The following is a 20,000-nucleotide window of genomic DNA, read 5'->3' as shown; positions in this document are numbered from 1 at the left end:
GTTTATTCAACAAAATATTACACATTACATTTGCATGTCCACTAGGAATAGGACATGCAAATTTGCAGAGTCCACTAGGAATAGGAAAACACACGGAGTCTGAGCGCTTTCGTGATATATTCACATTATCAAGGAGTATCAAAATCCATGTGAACAAGTTGTATAGACACGGTAAAGGAAACATGGACTGGAGGTGAAGCTTTATTCCTGACGTTTCGTCTAACGACTTTCTCAAAGTCGTTAGACGAAACGTCAGGAATAAAGCTTCACCTCCAGTCCATGTTTCCTTTACCGTGTCTATACAAGGTGTATCACTTTTCTGTACTCCTTGATAATGTGAATATATCACGAAAGCGTGTTTTTCCTCTTTCTAGTGGACTCTGCATATTTGTGGTTCACGTGTGACTTGTGAAATTTGTGCATATACATGTATATAAACATTAATTTGTTGAAAAGGAGAGAGCAGAAGCAACAGCTTATAAAATGCTCTTCCTTGATAGTTTCTATAAAAGTATTTAAGTATTTACAACATTTTTTCATAGAGTAAGAGTCCGGGATCGGTGCAAGATGTCGCTTTTCAGTGGCTCTCTCTCATTGACGGAAGATAAAAGGCGAAGCAGCAGTGCTCTCCCTTAATAGTTTATATATAAGTATTTAAGTATTTACAATATTTTTTCACAGAGTGAGAGTCCGGGATCGGTAAAAGATGTCGTTTTTCAGTGGCTCTCTCATTGACGTAAGATAAAAGGCGGAGCATCGGGATTCAGATATCAGACCTCTTGGGATCAGCTTCCACGGTAACGCTCTAGCAGTTGTAGCCTATCTTATCCACTGTTCCCTATGTTCCTCTTACTAACTACACAATTCCACTTTCTCTCTTCAAGATGTGTCTTCCATAAACACCACCGCACGGGCTCAAAGCCCGTGGGAGGTGACATTTCACACAAAAAAAAAAAAAAAAAAAAAAAAAAAAAATGTAGCCCCCCACCCCCTCACCTCACCTTCGACGCGGTGACGTCATGCGGACAGTCGAAGTTGACCCACGAGGTGCCAGAACGACCTAAACACGTTTCTTGTTATTGCCGCTTTGTTAACTAAAGCTCATTCTCATTGTAGGGCAACTGTTGCATGTGAAATGTATATGAAATATCAACATCAGGTGTATTTGCATCGTTATGAGTCTTTACAGGTCCAGACAAGAAACAATGGTCTCAAACTGTCCGGAAATAGATTCAATTTGGAAGTAGGTAGAAACAACTTTGCCAACCGTGTAGTTAATGAATGGAATAAACTTCCTGCACAGGTAGTGCAATGTAGTTCAGTTCGAAGCTTTAAGAATCATTTAGATAAATACCTAAGTAAGATGCTGTAATGATTATAATTTATGTTATATTATTTGTTTTTGTTTTGTTATAATTTGTCTGTCTGATTTTCATTTATTATTAGTTATATGTCAATTTATTATCATTTACTATTTACCTGTTTGTTTTGTTATTCAATGCATTTATTTATGTATTTTAATTGTTATTTACATTGTTATAGTTTTAATTTATCCGACCTAGATATGGATCAAAAGGTCTCCTGTCGGCATGCTTTGCCTTTGTAATCCTTTGTAATCCTTTCTAGGCTCAGTTCGGCATGACGATTCTATTCAGAAGAAGAACCGAGACGGGGCAAGACGGACTTCGGCCGTGTAGTCCATTAGAACCCGCTCAGGGGCTTTCCCTGAATGAAATCACCTGACGGCACTCAGAATAAGCAAACGTGTCGAGTTCGGGATTCAGAGTTCGCGAGAGTCTTCGAGACGCTGTCCTGGGATTTTTTTTTTTTCTTTTTTTTTTTGTGCTGAACAGGATCACCTGGCAACAGAAGTGGCTCCATAACAGAGAGTTCTGTGCACCTGGCAGAAGGCGTATGAATTCCACCAAGCACAGAATGGTTTAGAAGAGTTTAGACTCTCGAAAAAAAAAAAAAATCCAGCAGTGGCAGAAGGCAGGCAACCAATACTTTGTTGGTTCGTTCATATGAGTTCCCCCCCCCACATCCCACCAACCCCTCAACCCCCCATTCTCTGTTGCCAGATGCCAAGAACAGGAACTTGATTCTCTTTCTCTGCGTGCATGCCGAGGCGCCGACTGCATCCCGTCCCGTGCAGGAAACGTCCCTTAATTGCCCGCAGGGTGGCAAAGGTGACGGGGGCTGGACCCAACCACGAGGAAAAAGAGCAAGAAAAACAGAACAAGCTGTAAGTCAAAGGAGGATTACCCACGCTCCGTCCAAGCAAACGTTTGGAGGGGACGCTCCGTCCAAGCAAACGTTTGGAGGGGACGCTCCGTCCAAGGAAACGTTCAGTATCTGTTTCTTTTTTTCAATTTCCCGATGGTTGGTTTCTGCAAAGATAGTTCATCACGTGTGTTTTGTGATTTCTTTGCATACGTACATACATACATACATACATACAAACATACATACACACACGCATACATACATACATACATACATACTGTGCATACATACATACTGTACATGCATACATACATACATACATACAAACATACGTGCATATATACATACATATATATATGCATACACAAATACATACATACATACATACATACATATATATATATAGACACATAAAGAGAGAGAGCGAGCGAGAGAGAGAGAAAGCGACAGAGAGAGAGAAAACAAGAGAGAGAGAAAACAAGAGAGAGAGAAAGAGAGAGAGAGAGAGATAGAGAGAGAGAGAGAAAGCAAGAGAGAGAGAGAGAGAGAGAGAGAGAGAGAGAGAGAGAGAGAGAGAGAGAAAGCGACAGAGAGAGAGAAAGCAAGACAGAGAGAGAGAGAAAGAGAGAGAGAGAGAGAGAGAGCCATTGGTGTCAACGTAGGGGGGAATTGAGCTGTACAAAGGGTTCGCCTTTTTCTTACGAAGTTACGAGACAAGGGTGACAAAGGGGACCACAGGCTTCCCAGCGTCGCGCTACGCCAAACCTTCTCGACCTCCCACGCCCACGAGTACATACGCCCACGCCCACGAGTACATACGCACGTACGTGCTCGCGCGCATGTATACGCACGCACGCACGCAAACACACACACAAATATACACACAAACAGGCACATTCATAAACAACGCACATACATACACAACAGACACGCACAGAAACATACACAATACACACACACACACACACACACACACACACACACACACACACACACACACACACACACACACACACACACACACACACACACACACACACATTGATCAATTCTGATGTGTCGACGGAGGAAGAATACATAATCACTGGATACTCGTTTGCGTATGATCGTTTGTTGTTCTTTTCGCTCTAATAAAAAGTAGTTGATAAGTAGTTGATTTGGGCAGCACAGCTCTAAAAGTTTTTTGAATGTTATTTTTCATCTCAGATATTCCCCGTTTTCTGATGATTCCAATGAAACTTTCGCCTTGTTGTCGTCTGTTAGACAGTTGCTATTTCCGGAGCAATTCAGGCAGTAAAAATTATTCCAAACCGAACAGTCTGTCATCAGGCATAAAATAAATAAATAAACAAATAAATAAATTACCAAATAAATAAATAAATAAATAAATAGATAAATATTAAATAAATAAATAGATAAACAAATAAATAGATAAATAAATAAATAAATAGATAAAATAAAAACGTTTCTACATTGAGTTCTCTTTACCATTGGCCTGGTCGACGTTACGTCGACATTGAAGATTCTGACCATAATTTACAGCAATGGTTCTTAGCCTGTGGTTCAGTGGCCCCTTGTGGGCCACAATGGTCAACAAAAAGAGCCACAAATCGAAAACTAGTGATAGTTAGTGGATGCACTAGGATTCTATTCACTAGTAATGAGATTTCTATGAGACTAAGCAACAGCAATCCATAAGAACGGGGTGCAGAAGGAAAGAGGTTGAGATCCCCTGGTTAAGTAATGGAACCAATGGACTTTGCTGATCCTTTCTTCACAGCTACCAGTGATGAGATTTCTATGAGACTAAGCAACAGCAATCCATAAGAACGGGGTGCACAAGGAAAGAGGTTGAAATCCCCTGATTAAGTAATGGAACCAATGGTTAAATTTGCTGATCCTTTCTTCACAACTACCAGCACCACAAGCTACATACAACGAAGCTCTGTTATTTTATTGTTTTCTATTGACGGAAGTTTCCCTCAGCTGAATTTGGCGACAACCAAGTTACAAACTTGTGAGTTGAACGCGGCAGTCGAAGATTGAGGTAATTCCCCTCTTTATGAATACCGGAGGTGTTCCTCAGTTGAGTAAAATGATTTAGCGACAACCAAAATGGAAATTGTAAGTCAACTTTGGATGTCAGGAGATGAAACGCTGTCTTCAGTGGTTCCCCTTGGCTGAATAAAATCTTCAGGGGCCACCCAGGGTAAACGCATTTGAGAGTGAATTACTGTGAACGTCAAAGAGTTGACAAGAGAAAAAAGATCGACTTTATGTAGATGTGCCCTCGAAATCTTTTGTTTTTCTTCCTCTTCGCTTTAACTTATTCAAGAAGTTTGGAGTAAAAGGAGGGGTTAAGCGGAATAAATCGATAGAGAGAGAGAGAGAGAGAGAGAGAGAGAGAAGCGTAGAAGATGAGCAAAGGGAGAAAGCGACTTTATGACGTTGAAAAGGAAGATCTTAATTCATTACGTCCTTCACTCCCGATTGGGTGTCATCCCAGAAATGAATAAAATCGCCTGGCGACATCCAAAATAACAGAAAAAAAATTAGAAGAAGCTAATCGAGACAGACCATGACAGCTTCACTAAGAATTGGGCTTCCAGAACGGGAAGGGAAGTGCAGAGCTGGGCGCGTTCCTCGATGCGTTCTTTGGTGCGTTCCACTTTAGTTTGGCCGCGATTAGCGCTCCCAAACCATTAAAGCAATATAGGTGCCGGTATAGTATGTGGCCTACCTTTTGGATGTGGCCTACAAAAATTTTCTTTGGTATAGTATGTGGCCTACCGGACTTTTATTTAGGCATGAACCTGTCTCTTAAGCTTTAATAGTTTGGGAGCCCTAACAGCGGCCAAACTAAAGCGGAACGCACCTAGGAACGCACATAGGCGCGGAAGTTACTGAAGGGGAAGGGAAGTGTGTGTGTATGTGTGTGTGTGTGTGTGTGTGTGTGTGTGTGTGTGTGTGTGTGTGTGTGTGTGTGTGTGTGTGTGTGTGTGTGTGTGTGATTCACCATGGTCTTGGATCACGTGTTGAACTCGTGATTGACAGATATTAACCTTCCGGATGAGAGCTCAGAGCTCGTATTACCGATCTATGGGTAATACTGTGACCTTACATGCACACACACACCTAACTCCCCGCCCACGAAAGTTGGGGTAACAACCCGCAGCGCAGTAATACTGAAATTATTTCAGCCCTGGACGGAATTCGATCCCAGACCGGCGTAGTGGCAGGCGAGAACTCTAACCACCGCGCCACGATTGTGTGTGTGTGTGTGTGTGTGTGTGTGTGTGTGTATTCACCTCGGATCTGCTGCAGTCTCTGTTGAGACAGCCAGACACCACCCTACGGCAGTGATCTCAGAGCTCATTATTTGCCGATCTCTGGGTAGGTCTGAGACCACTCACACATCACACACGGGACTGCAAGGTCACAACTCATTGACTATCATCCCTTACCTACTCGCTGCTAGGTGAACAGGGGCTACACGTGAAAGGAGACAACCCCATCTTATCTCCGCCGGGCCGGTGTGTGTGTGTGTGTGTGTGTGTGTGTGTGTGTGTGTGTGTGTGTGTGTGTGGAGAGATCTTGGGTCATTAATGGGTCGTTTTACCACAAGGCACGGCCCATGACGTCACTGCGAAGAAAACGGCGACCCGTGCAATGAGTCTCGGGTCCACCACGGTATTGCGGTGTACGTGCCGTGTTAAGGGCATTGTACAACTGTCATGCATTGTACTTGTGAGTAGATTGGGAAATACATGCTTTGTATATAAATACTATTAAAATTGATTTATATTAATCTATTAAAATTATTGTACTAATTGCACTTCCATGCGGTCGTGTATGTTTTCCCCGCCAAACCCAAAGTTGCGTCAGTTTCTGTTACGCCTTCGAAGCGCACGCACGTTTTTGTTGTAGTGCTTTAATTTATAAAATTAATACACCGTCCACTCATTTTATGCAATGGGGGGACGGAGTGGGGGGGGGTCGCCGATTTAATGAAGCGGCCTTGGTGTGGATGTGCTGGGTCTTGCGACAGTGCTTCTGTGCCAGGGGAGTGGACAAGGTGCAGGGATGACCCGTCATTCAGGAGGTGCTAAAATGAGAGGGAGGGTGGAGAGGTGTGGAGTGTATTCAGGGATGGAATGGGTGGGAATGATTTTATGCCTTTTTCTTTTTGGCTACCCCCCTTGTAAGGGGGAAAAAGCCTTGGTATATGTATGTATGTAATACACTGTTTTCCCTTGTTATATACTTTAGCCACCCTCGTACAACGCAGTAACAAAGGACAAGCGGTTTGCACCGACACGAGACATCCGAGTTCTCGTATCGGGAATTGCTTGATTAAGTTTTATGTAGTCAGTACTCTAGGGATTTTAGTGACACCGTAACGGGTTACGCAACGTTATTTTATGAGTAAGGATGCATCTTCACCCAAAGAAGTCCGTGAGTTTCCTCAAGTCTCTCCTTTATTATCTCCACCTCCTTCTCAACGTTACAATGCATCAGGACAGAAACTCTTTTTTATTTATTTACTTATTTACTTATTTATTTATTTATCTACCGGTGACGATATGCAACAAAACTCCCCCAAGGTTTACTCACAAGATGCTCACTAGTCACTCCAAGGCCATGCAAAGATCACCCACGTGGCTCACACACGGTCGCCAAAGAATATCACTCAGTTGTGGTCCTCTCTGATGAGTTCCGTAACGAGAATTGCAACTGCAAGAACCAATGGGGCAGTTGGGTCGGTGAAAGTACCCTTTGCACCACAGAGTCCTATCATGCCATTTAATACATGATGTATTACGCCGCTGGCAACACAGCACTATGACATAAAACCATTACACCTATTCTTTTACCCTATGACTGGTAATTTGTATTGTTTGGTACAAAATCCGCTCGATATCCTTTTATTGGGGGTTTGCACATCCTTTGCGTCACAGAGTCCTGTTATGCCATTTAGTACATGATGTTTTACGCCTCTGGCAACACAGAACCACGACATTACACTTATTCTATTTTCATGAAAGTGACAGTTGCCGACAAGACTGACGAGTTAAACACCATATGAGGACGGAGCCTTTATTTGTACGACGTTTCGCTTATTACAGCTTTTTCAAGTACTTGAAAAAGCTGTAATAAGCGAAACGTCGTACAAATAAAGGCGCCGTCCTCATATGGTGTTTAACTCGTCAGACTTATTCTATTACCTTTCGACTGGTAATTCATATTGTTTAGTACAAAATCCGCGTGATATTTTTTTGGTTTGCATACCCTTGGCACCACAGAGTCCTGTTATGCCATTTAATACATGATGTATTACGCCGCTGGCAACGCAGCACCATGACAGAGGACCATTACACCTATTCTATTACCCTGCGGTAATTCATATTGTTTAGTACAAAATCCACGCGATATTTTCTTTTGATGTGCATGTGGGACAAGGGTGCCTTAGGGGAAGGGCTCAACCTCAGGAACTCGGGGGAGGAAGCGGGGTCTGCAAATGGGGCGTTTACCTATGGAAGACGAACAGAAGAGGTGCCATTTGCATGCTACTAGGAGGTTTTACCTTGGCTGGCTGGCTGGCTGGCTGGCTGGCTGGCGGGGAGAAGCATAGCACTTCGTACGTCACCAACACCTCTCCGAACACCTGCAGGTGCTCCTTGACATGCACTGAGGCGTCATTAGTGAGGCCTTCATTCTCACGCTTTCAGACACCTCGAGACGAAGGCGGTCAACTTCAGACTTCAGACGCACATCACTCTTCCGAAAGAAAATAACAAAACACTTCGAACGTTGGAACGTGTGAACGTGTTAAAAAAAAAAAAAAACAAAAAAAAAAACACAACGTAAAAAAAAAAAAAAAAAAAAAAAAAAAAAAAAAAAAAAAAAAAAAAAAAAAAAAAGAGCGTGTGAACGTACTGTCATCACAGAACGTGAGAGGTGGGAGTACGACTCCCTTGTGCCTCCCACCACCCGCGAAGTGCCTGGCGGTTCGATTCCTGTCTCTGTTTTGGGATAACTGATGATCTAGGGGTCCGCCGCCGCCGCCGCCGCCGCGGCCGAGCTGCGCGCACCGCGGCGGTTTGCGCGGCAATACGAGCGAGGAGAGGCGGCCACCCACACCACGGAGCTACTGGCAAGTGTCCGCAGAAACAGAGGCAGATTCGGCCTCAAAGCCAGCCAGCGCTTCACATCGACTTAACGCGGCATGACAGCCAGCCAGCCAGGCAGGCAGGCAGAGAGTCAGGCAGATAAACGGGCGGTTTGTTAGACATGCAAGCAGGTTAGGCAGGTCAGGCAAGCAGGCAGACGAGGGAAGTAGCCCTCGGGGTGCCTGAGGTACGAGTATGCAACAGGTGGATTCGCGAAACGCCGCGCACACTCGCAGCGCCTCCGAGATTACCTCCGCTACGGATGGGGTAGGAGTGAGGAGTGGCGTGGGTCCTCTCGCCTCCCGCGCGGCGCGAGGAGGGGGGAGAGGGGGGGGGGGGAGAAGGGTGGGTGGGTGGGTGGGCATCAAGAGGCAGTGTGCAGTGGCTAGGCAGGAATGGGAAACTCGCGGGGGAGCCATCCTCTAGGAAGTGCAGAGGAACGTCCGAGAAAGGGGCGAGTGTGTTTGGATGGAAGAGACGGGTGGTCAGAAGAGGTAAAAAGAAGAGGTGGTGGAGGAGAAGGAGGATGAGGAAGAGGATATGTGGTAGGTGATCAGGAAGGAATAAGGCAGGAAGTTGGAAAGGAAGGAATGGGAGGAAGGCAGGTCAACAACGATCAGCAGGGGCGAGCCATATATGAGATCGAAATGAGGACGTGCCGGATGTGTGTTTGTGTGTGTTTGTGCGTGAATACATATTTGTGTATGTGTGTTTGCGTATGTGTGTTTGCGTATGTGTGTCTGTGTGTCACTTGTGTATGTGTGTATGTGTGATTGTGTATGTGTGTGTGTGTGTGTGTGTGTGTGTTTGTGTGTGTGTGTGCGCTTGCGTATGTGTGTGTGCACGTGTGTATGTGTGTTTGTGTATATGTGCGTGTTTGTGTGTGCGTGTGTGTGTATGTATGTTTGTGTGTGTGTGTGTGTGTGCGCGCGTGTGTATGTGTGTGTGTGTGTGTGTGTGTGTGTGTGTGTGTGTGTGTGTGTGTGTGTGTGTGCGCGCGCGCGAGGAGGGCGTGAACGATTTGACGCTAGCGAGAGGACCAAGGTACATTGTTGACAACATTCGGGACTCACAGCATGATTTCTCCAAGAGTAAATAATATGTCTTATCTATCCTTTTACACTAAAGTATATAAGGCGTCAGATAACAATGATAATTACGATGGTTTACCTGGACTTTAGCAAAGCGTTCAACAAGGTGCCCCATGGCATAGGAGGAAAAGTGTTAGAATGAATTAGAGCTTGGATCAGTGACAGAAAACAGCGGGTCACCATAAACGGTGTAAAATCCAAATAGGGGAGTGTTTCTAGTGGAGTTCCCCAGGGCTCGGTTTTGGGTCCTTTATTGTTCATTATGTACATAAATGACTTGGACAATGGGATTAATAGTGATATTAGTAAGTTTGCAGACGACACTAAAATAGGACGCCTAATTAGGTCAGGAGACGACGCCCAGATTCTGCAGGATGATCTTAACAAATTGTTCACATGGTCGGTGAAATGGCAAATGAACTTTGATATCTCAAAATGCAGCGTGTTACGTAAAACATATATAGCTTAGATAACATGTTTTTAGAGAAAACCGAATGCGAGAGAGACTTGGGAGTTCTAGTGAGTCCTGACCTTAAATCCTAGAAACAGTGCATTAGCGCCAGGAATAAAGCTAACAGAGCACTAGGTTTCATTGCTAGGACGGTTACGAATAGAAGTGCAGAGGTAATTATTAAACTCTATCTAGCTTTAGTTAGACCCATCCTTGACTATACGGTAGAGTTTTGGTCTCCGTCCTATAGAATGGACATAAATTCACTAGAATCAGTACAGAGGAGAATGACCAACATGATACATGGGCTCAGAAATTTACCTCACGAAGATCATAGGAAAAACTATAAAGACGTAAACAGATACCTTAAAAAACATACATTTTCAAACTGCGATCCAGGTAACTGTCTTTGCTGGAAGTTTATTCCATTCCATGACTACACGTTTGGTGAAATTGTTATTAGACTCTTCCATGCAGTGTGTCTGTCTGTTTATCTGTCGATTAGCATCACCGTAGCTGAAGTTGACATAAATCTTGCTACTCTTTGATCCCAGTCAGTTCTTCAGTTCTCTGGAGTATATGCTGTGTCATGCGGTGTTGATGGGAAGTGTGTGGGGGGTATCGGTCGAGAGATGTAGAGATTGTTGATGGAGATGGTGGGAGACATGGATCAAATGGGTTGAGTTAGATGGGCGAGGTTATCTGAGGTTGCTGAGGCGAGTCGAGAGGTTGGAGGGAAAGGAGAGGAGGATTGGGGTCATCGGAAGTGGCAACAACCTATTTTCGATTGAATCCACGACGGTGTTCTGAACGAAAAGGAAAAATCTACACATGAATCGAAAAAAAAGGTGTCGAAACCAGCTGGCTCGGGTTCTGAGTAGTTAATGTTACCTAACGATCGAATGATGAAACAAGAATCTCTAGAACGAAATTTGACACTCCTGTTGAAAAAAATAAAAATGTTACAAAGCTTATTCAAACAGTCTAAAATTTGAGTGATCATTTACAAAAAAAAAAAACTAAAAAAGAAAAAAACTAAAGAGAAAACTTTACATAAATTTTGAAAAAACCTTTGACAAGCCTAAAACAATATTGGCTAATGCTGGAAATTTTCCGCATCTTCGCAACATATCTAATATACTATCGATCTTGTAATTAATTTTCTCGTAAAATATCTGCTCACAGACTCTCAGGATAGATACTAACGTAACTGAAGGCAAAAAAAAAAAAAAAAAAAAATTGCAGGGAATCTAGAAAGAGAAGAATATTAGTTATACAAACGAGGGAAACTTATCAAAGGAAGATGAAAAAAAACATTCTCTTACTATGAAAATAATGGCATGCTCAGCCAGTCCAATTGTATGGGAGGGAAGACTAGAGCAATATTCTTTAGCTCATCACGCTACGGCCGCGTTCATTAGGAATACTAACCACCCTGCAGAGCGAGAGTAATGATTTGTGGATCGAAGCCACATTCCTGTGGACATGACACGATCTTTATCCGTGGATTTGTCCTTCTTTCTCATGTGGAACGCAACCGGCACGGAAAAAAAAAAAAAAAAAAAAACAGATGATGGGGCACCAGGGGACTGTTTTGATAGCTTTTTTTTGGCATACAATGGAAATATTTTAACTCTTCCTTCCACCAGCTTTGATCCCTTCAGGGCTAGACCGCACCGAAACGTGACAAAGGCACACAAGGTCTTCGGTACTTGGATGCAGAGGCGAAAGGAGGCTTCCTCCCTTCTCTTAAGAGTCAGGAAACCCCCCTTCCATAAACCTTCTGGTTTCGAAAGGAGTCGTGTAGCTACTACGAGTAGCAGTTACGCAACAGAACCTCCAGGAGCGCCCTGTACCACAGACCTTCTAACTCGGGAACCAGCTCGGCGGTGTAGGCCTGGGAGTTTGCCCAGCGGTCTTCGAGGCAGAAGGGCGCTTCGTCACCTTCACCAGAAAAAAACAAACAAACAAACGAGAAGAACCCAAGAGAAAACCTCAGAAGGGCCGAAGACAGGTTCTCCTCCCCACGTAAACATACCGAGACCTATCTGGGTCAATACACGAGGCTGGACCAATTTTGTGAATGTGTGTGTTGTCTGAATAGGGTATCAGGCGAATCTGACAGGAATGCAAGCATATGTACCATTACGCGTAAATCCTTAATAGAAGTACCCATTATTGTATCTATCCCCGGGGTTTAAACCCGGGCTAGTCGCACGGGAAGCTAGAGCGCTACCCCTGAGCCCTCCGGAGCTCTAGGATAACGAAGGGATCGTCATGACTGAAGTGATCTGGTGACGGGAAGGGGAATAAATTAAAAGGTGAAATCAATCAAAACGAATGGGGCAGGAACTCCATGTGAGAGGCGATATTGAGGGATAGCAACTGCCACCTGGAGTAATAGAGATCTAGTTCATAAGAGAGAGAGAGAGAGAGAGAGAGAGAGAGAGAGAGAGAGAGAGAGAGAGAGAGAGAGAGAGAGAGAGAGAGAGAGAGAGAGGGAGGGAGGGCGATAAAGAACGAGAGAGAGAGAGAGAGAGAGAGAGAGAGAGAGAGAGAGAGAGAGAGAGAGAGAGAGAGAGAGAGAGAGAGAGAGAGAGAGAGAGAGAGAGAGAGAGAGAGAGAGAGAGAGAGAGGGAGAGAGAGAGAGAGAAGGGAGGAAATCTTAGGTCAAAACAGTAAGAGCAAACAAGACAGAAAAAAAGAGAAAATAAACCATACCAACAGAGACGCACATGAATGACAAACACACAACAAAACAAAGATCAAACGTGTGACACGAATCCCCAGTGGTTTGCATCGTTGTCATATTCATGACAGTTTCGCTGTTGCGACAGGGATCAACCCCGGGCCTCTTGAGTTACTGAGCTCGTCTCTTATCAGCTTCACCACAGAGGATTAAATGGATTGAAACCTTTTAATCCTTTGCGGTGAAGCTGGAAAGTGACGACTGTAGTAATCCAAGAGGTCCAGACTATATCCAAGTCGCAACAATCAAGTAGTTCTATATACAACATATATATATATATATATATATATATATATATATATATATATATATATATATATATATATATATATATATATATGTATATATATTGCAGTAATTCACAAGGCACACGTGAAAATGATTTGCAGAACACCCACTGGGAAATACGACACTTATGCTACTCCGAACGTTTTCGTCTATTAAGACATTATCAGGGTGCATATATATATAATTTATGTATATATATGCACCTATGTCTCTGTCACTTTTTATTCCTTGATAATGTTTAATATATATATATATATATATATATATATATATATATATATATATATATATGTATGTATGTATGTATGTATATATATGTTGAAGTACGTGAGATCGGGGAGGAACGGGATAAGCTGGGAGTATTTCAGCTGTCATCTTATTTTTTATATACACTCTGAAGAAGTCCTACGACGAAACGTCAGTACTAAAACTTCAGCGGTTTTTGGCGTCTACCTCACCACCCTTCCACTCATATATATATATATATATATATATATATATATATATATATATATATATATATGTGTGTGTGTGTGTGTGTGTGTGTGTGTGTGTGTGTGTGTGTGTGTGTGTGTGTATGCCTCTACTTAGTAGACAGAAGAAATTCAACAAAAAACCAAAGAAATTCACAACTTTGAGAAAGATAAAGAAAAATTAAACTGCGAATATTTATATTTCAGACCTACATATTAATCGTAGTTTCAGACAAAAAAAAAAAAAAAAAAAAAAAAAAAAAAAAAAAAAAAAACAGGCGAGTCAACATCTGTCTTCGAGACGAATAATCCTAATTTGTTCCCAATGTCAATGGTTACCTGACGCAGGTCAACCGTTGTTTATTTGTTCGAGTAATTACGTATAGGCCTCCCTGACCACCACCCTGTTTGTCTGTCTGTCTGTCTATCTACCCGCGTGGACATGAGACCTCATACTTATGAGACCTCATACTTTTAAGTAAGTCTTCTAAAGAGAGTCTCCGAGCAGAAATCTGAATGCAGTGACCGATTACAATCTGTGGGCCAAATGGAGTTGGCATCGCGATGTGGGATCGATGACGTCAAGATTAATTCGATTATGAATCGAATTCCTGTGATGGGATAGTCGAGGAGTGACCGCTGGGAGGCCGAAGCTCTCTCGTCCGCATCTCGGGAAGTGTTGGGACAGCTGGGGCGAATGTCAGTCACCGGGGATACATGGTGGTCGATGTGGATTCCTTGTGTTGAGAGTCACAGCGCTCAAGCGCGTGATGGTATGTGTCCTTAAAAGTGGCAGTTTGCCGACAAGATTGACGAGATAAACACCATATGAGGACGGAGCCTTTATTTGTACGACGTTTCGCTTTCAAGCTGTAATAAGCGAAACGTCGTACAAATAAAGGCTCCGTCCTCATATGGTGTTTATCTCGTCAATGGTATGTGTATTGTACTTACGTATTGCTTATTTGGCAATTGCATATTTTCCCCGTGAATTGTATTATTAACCATTAATTGTATTATTAACCAGTAATTGTATTATTAATTGAATTATAGTGTACACCGTATTAGATGTAAGAACCAAGTGTCAGTCATGTTTCAACCTTCAACGTGTAAACACGCTCTTATATTTTCCTATCGTATGCAGTGAAAGGTGGCTCAATACATATTTCAATTAGTCTATGGTGCTTTTATTGACGCTTATTACAAGCGTTGTGTGACACCTCCCTCAGCGCCATGACGCACTTTATATATTTGTTTCGCTCTGCACACGATCAGACGATTCTTTCAGTCGAGAGGAGAGAGATGAAAGGGAGTTTTGATCAACGGAAATGCCTCCCCTTTCCCCTCTCTGTCCTCCGGCCCTTTTGTCCCGAGTTCTCTCCTCAGTCAGAACCTCATTATTCATAAGAAGGGACGAAACTCAACGGGAATCGTGACATGGCCCATTTGGCCGGCAGCTGGTAGGTAGATCCTTAGGTATCAGAGATACTGAAATATGAGAATGCCCGGGAAATACTACCCGCGGAAGTGCGATGTGTTTTAAGAGAGGGAGGTCTGTCTGTGATCTGCTCTTAATCAAGGTACGAAACGTATTGAGTAGAGAGAGAGATCTGATGTATAATAAGAAATGAAAAACGATGTACGTGGGTGGCATGTTCATTAGTGAGCTGCGCCTTCGGAAGCCAAGAGTGAAAGAGTAATTCGCAGAAGCTTCACATTCCGAAGGAAGAGTTCGAGGGCTGTGTTATGCTGCGGTCGATCTCGAGTGGGGTAGCGAATGTCCTTTTGTGTGCAATTTTTTATTCTATTTTTTTTTTCATGGCTGACGGCAAGGCTTCTTTTGTATGTTTTTTATTTCAGGCTGACGGCGAGACTTCTTAATCACTCAGATGATCCTCTGCTAATGAAGGAAGAGTTATGGCCCGTTTCGATTTACCCGGAGGCAGAGGTAACCGTTCTCCTCAATTTCTATGGCTCCTATCAGGCAATTTCATTCAGCTGAAGAGAAGACCTTCCCCGGGTAAGTTTCTGTAGCTCAACACCAGGCAGTCTTATTCAGTCGAGGTACAAGTTCGGGAGGCAATGTGCTGTGGGTCTCAGATGATCGAGACCTCATCTGACCCTGACCCGACCCAACCCGGCCTGACCCGACTCGGTTCGACCCAACCCGGCTCGACCCAACCCGACCCGACTCAACTCGACCCGACCCTACCGACCCAACTCGATCCAACCCAACCTGATCCGTCCTGAGCCAACCCGACCCGACTCAACTCGACCCGACCCTACCGACCCAACTCGATCCAACCCAACCTGATCCGTCCTGAGCCAACCCGACCCAACCCAACCCAACCCGACCAGACCTGACCCAACCCAACCCGACAGGACCAAACCTGACCCGACCCAATCCGACCCGACCCAACCCGGCTCGACCCAACCCGACCCGACCCAACTAGACCCGACCCTACCGACCCAACCCGATCCAACCCAACATGATCCGTCCTGAGCCAACCCGATCCAACCCAACCCGACCAGACCTGACCCAACCCAACCCGACAGGACCAAACCTGACCCGACCCAACCCGACCCAACCCGACCCAACCCAATCCGACCCAACCCAACCCGACCCAACCTAACCCAACCCGACCCAACCCAACCCAACCCGACTCGACCCAACCCGACCCAACCCAACTCAACCCAACCCGACCCGACCCAACCCAACTAGAACCTCCTGTCGCTGACCAGAACAAAGTCCAAAAGCAGCAGCAGCAGCAGCATCAACTGCGTTGTCGTCGTGCAAGAGACGTGGACTGAAACGAGAGTAAGACACACACAACGTTGACCTGTGCTTGAGTGTCGTTGAATTCTGAAAGGACGTTGACGTGTCAGCCCTCTTGGCTCCCCGGATATTGTTCCTTTAACTGAATGAACGCGCCTGTCGGCAGATAGGAATAATACTTGACCGCGGCGGTCAACGGGACTCAGGTATAGGATCGTTCTGAAGCTGAGGTCATGAAGAACGTGGACCACTGATGCACAAGGATCCTGAGGAGGAGGAGGAGGAGGACGAGGAGGAGGAAAAAGAGGAGGACGAGGAGGAGGAAAAAGAGGAGGAGAAGAAGGGGGAGGAGGAGGAGGAGGAGGAGGAGGAGAAGGGGGAGGAGGAGGAGGAGGACGAGGAGGAGGAAAAGGGCGAGGGGGAGGAGGAGGGAAAGGACGAGGAGGAAGAGGAGGAGAAGGGCGAGGGGGAGGAGGAGGACGAGTAGGACGAGGAGGAGGAGGAAGAGGAAAAGGGCGAAGGGGAGGAGGAGAAGGGGGAGTACGAGGAGGAGGAGGAGGAGGAGGAGGAGGAGGAGGACGAGGAGGAGGAGAAGGGAGAGGAGGAGGAGGAAGAGGAGGAGGAGGAGAAGGGAGAGGAGAAGGGCGAGGGGGAGGAGGAGGACGAGTGGGACAAGGAGGAGGAGGAGGAGGAGGAGGAGGAGGAGGAGGAGGAGGAGGAAGAGGAAAAGGGCGAAGGGGAGGAGGAGAAGGGGGAGTACGAGGAGGAGAAGGAGGAGGAGGAGGACGACTAGGAGGAGGAGACTTCTTGAAGGCGTTTCTGAAGTGGCAGAGGATAAACTCTCATAGACCACCTGAAGCGGGTCCTGACTGGGGCTTGGCAGTTCTTTGCTGGGAAACGGGAAGTTCCCATGGGATTTCCTAATGGGTCGAGGGCGTTGGGGAGATGAGGAGTCTGAGGGGGAGGGAGGGGGAAGAGGAAGGAAGGATCAGGAGATAGGTGGTGGTTGGGGGGAACGCAGTTTTGAAGGTGACATGGTGGTCTTTAAGATTCTAAAGGGAATTGACAACATCAATTGTGACAAAATGTTCACATTGAATGAGAATCCGACAAGAAACTGTCGGGAAATAGGTTTGATTTGGAAGTGGGTAGAAACAACTTCGCCAGCCGTGTAGTTAATGAATGGAATAAACCTCCTGCGGAGGCAGTGCAATGTAGTTCAGTTCGAAGCTTTAAGATTCGTTTAGATAAACACCTAAGGAAGATGCTGTATTGCCTGACATTTATTTTATATTATTTGTTTATTTCCTTGTTATTATTTGTCTGTTTTTTATTATTTGCTTGATTATCATTTATCATTATTTATCTGTCAGTAGCTCAGTCGGTAAGGCGACGGCAGTGAGAATTCACGAGCCCAGGTTCGAATCCGGGGACGACAGTCGGAATCATTTGATCTGTCAATTTATCATTATTTACTATTTACCTGTTTATTTATCTATTTGTTTTATTTATTACTACTTATATTATCATAATCTTTATTTATTTATTTATTTATCATTATTATAATTTTTTTCGCATCCGACCTAGTTATGGACTAAAGGTCTCCTGTCGGCATGCTCCTTCTTTGTAATCCTTTGTAATATCAGACGAAAATTTATTCTAGACGTTTTGAGGTGATTTTTGTTTAAAAGATGTGAAAGGTGAAGGAAGGGTCAGGAGAGTCTGGTGGGGGGCGGGGGGGGAGGCGGGACTTCAGATAAAGTGACGAAGGGGGAGAGCTACGAGAAGGGAAACGAGATTTTGAGGTCATGGAAGTGACGAAGTTCGAGAGAGAGAGAGAGAGAGAGAGAGAGAGAGAGAGAGAGAGAGAGAGAGAGAGAGAGAGAGAGAGAGGGATAGGGACAGGGAGAGTGAGGGAGAAGGAGAAACAAGGGGGAGAAGAGAGAGAGAGGGGAGGGAGAAAAAGAAAGGGAGAGGAAGAGTGAGAGGAAGAGAGAGAGAGAAAGGGGGGAGAGGAAGAGTGAGGGAGAAGGAGAAACAAGTGGAAGGTAGAGAGAGGGAGAGAAAAAAAGAGATAGATAGATAGATAGATAGATAGATAGATAGATAGATAGAGAGAGAGAGAGAGAGAGAAAGGGGGGAGGAAGAAAGAGAGAGAGGGTGAGGGAGAGTGAGGGATATTGAGAAACAGGGGGAAGGAGAGAGAGAAAAAGAGGAGGAGAGAGAGAGAGGAAGAGAAAGAGAGGAAGAGGAAGAGGGAGAAGAGGAGAAAGAGTGAAAGGGAGATGGAAGGAAAGGGAGTGGTCACATCTTATTGGTGGACGAGTGGGTGAAAGCAAGGCCTTCCAGAAAGACCAACAGGAAGAGATGAAGACGGGGCAAGGAGGGAGGGAGGGAGGGAGGGAGGGAGGGAGAGAGTGATGGAGAGAGGGATGGAAGAAGGGAGAGAGAGAGGGAGGGAGAGAGGGATGGAAGTAGGGAGAGAGAGAGAGGGAGGGAGGAAGGGAGTGTGGGAGGGAAGCAGGAAGGCAGGGAGAGAAGGAGGGAGGAAGGCAGGGAGGGTGGGAGTGAGGGAGGGAGGGAGGGAGAAAGAGAGGGAGGAAGGGAGGTAAGGAGGAAGAGAGGGAGTGAGGGAGGGAGGGAGGTAGAGAGGAAGGGAGGAAGTGAGGGAGGGAGGGAGGTAGAGAGGAAGGGAGGGAGTGAGGGAGGGAGGGAGGTAGAGAGGAAGGGAGGGAGGTTCTCGAGGTTCTCGATGTGTTCGAGGTCGTAAATCGACGTCTCCTCGACTGGGGCGGTCTCGGGGTCTCGAAGCACAGATTTGGTGCAAGAGTCTTCAGAGGCTTCTTTTGGCCCTCCTGGACCTGAGGGCGGTCCCCGAAGTGAGCGGGGTGTCGGTCGATCGACTCCCCCCGTGTTTCCGTAGAATGACGTCGCTTGTTGTTTGCTGCAGTGACATTGGTTGAGCTGTCCTCAGCACTGAATTGGGTCAACAAGGAATTAGGACCGCGCGCGCGGGACATATACGGTGGTATTCTTAAAGAAAATTCTTTCCTTATATAAATCTTTGAAAGGTAAAAATTTATATAAGGATTTTTTTTTTAAAGAATACCACTGTAAGAATCTTACGGTGGTATTCTTATAAAAAATCTTTCCTTACATAAATCTTTCTCTTCCAAGGATTTGTATAAGATTTATATAGGAATTTTTTTTAGACACCATCATAACCCCCCTTCCCCATTCCCTCGTCTCTCCCCCCGAAAAAAAAAGTTAAAGAGAGAAAAAGAGAGAGGTGGTGGGGTTGTAGGAAAAGAGCGAGAAAGATGAAGAAGAAGAGAAAGTAAAAATGAGGTCGAGGAGGAAAATTCCTGGTATTCCGGAGGACAGAATCAGGATTCAGGAGAAAGTAAAGCACAGCTGGTGAAGGAAGAAGAGGAGGGTGAGGAGAGGGGGAGTAAGAGAGGGGTGAGGTAGTGTGTGTGAGCAAAATTTTGACGCAGCCCGAAGGGATTTCTCCCCGTCCTCTCCTTTATATGGGGGGGGACGGAGAGGGGGGGTCGCCGATTTAATGAAGCGGCCTTGCTGTGGATGTGCTGTGTCTTGCGACACTGCTTCTGACCCAGGGCAGTGGACAGGGTGCAGGGATGACCCGTCATCTAGGAGGTGCTAAGATGGGAGGGAGGGTGGAGGGGTGTGGAGTGTTTTCAGGGATGGAGTGGGTGGGAATGATTTTATGCCTTTTCCTTTTTGGCTACCTCCCTAGTAAGGGGGAAAAAGCC

At 45.2% G+C, this 20,000-nt stretch overlaps 1 protein-coding gene across 4 annotated transcripts in view; it reads right to left on the bottom strand.

The window, feature by feature from the left end:
- The window catches only part of LOC143022421 (putative cytochrome P450 6a13), a 127,927-nt gene that overhangs the window by 38,857 nt on the left and 69,070 nt on the right, over positions 1–20,000 (bottom strand). The window contains exon 1 of one of the 4 annotated variants that reach the window (XM_076180613.1): positions 7,811–7,994. The exons of the other annotated variants lie outside the window; for them this stretch is intronic. The gene's annotated coding sequence lies outside the window, so the exon portion shown is untranslated. Of the gene's footprint in view, positions 1–7,810; positions 7,995–20,000 lie in introns of those variants that run through there. 4 annotated transcript variants of the gene reach the window in all.

The sequence above is a fragment of the Oratosquilla oratoria genome, chromosome 44, assembly GCF_046742065.1.
Source record: "Oratosquilla oratoria isolate Oo_2021 chromosome 44, ASM4674206v1, whole genome shotgun sequence".
NCBI lineage: Eukaryota > Metazoa > Arthropoda > Malacostraca > Stomatopoda > Squillidae > Oratosquilla > Oratosquilla oratoria.
Note: the sequence above shows the minus strand (reverse complement) of the source record. Positions and strands in the feature narration are given on the sequence as shown.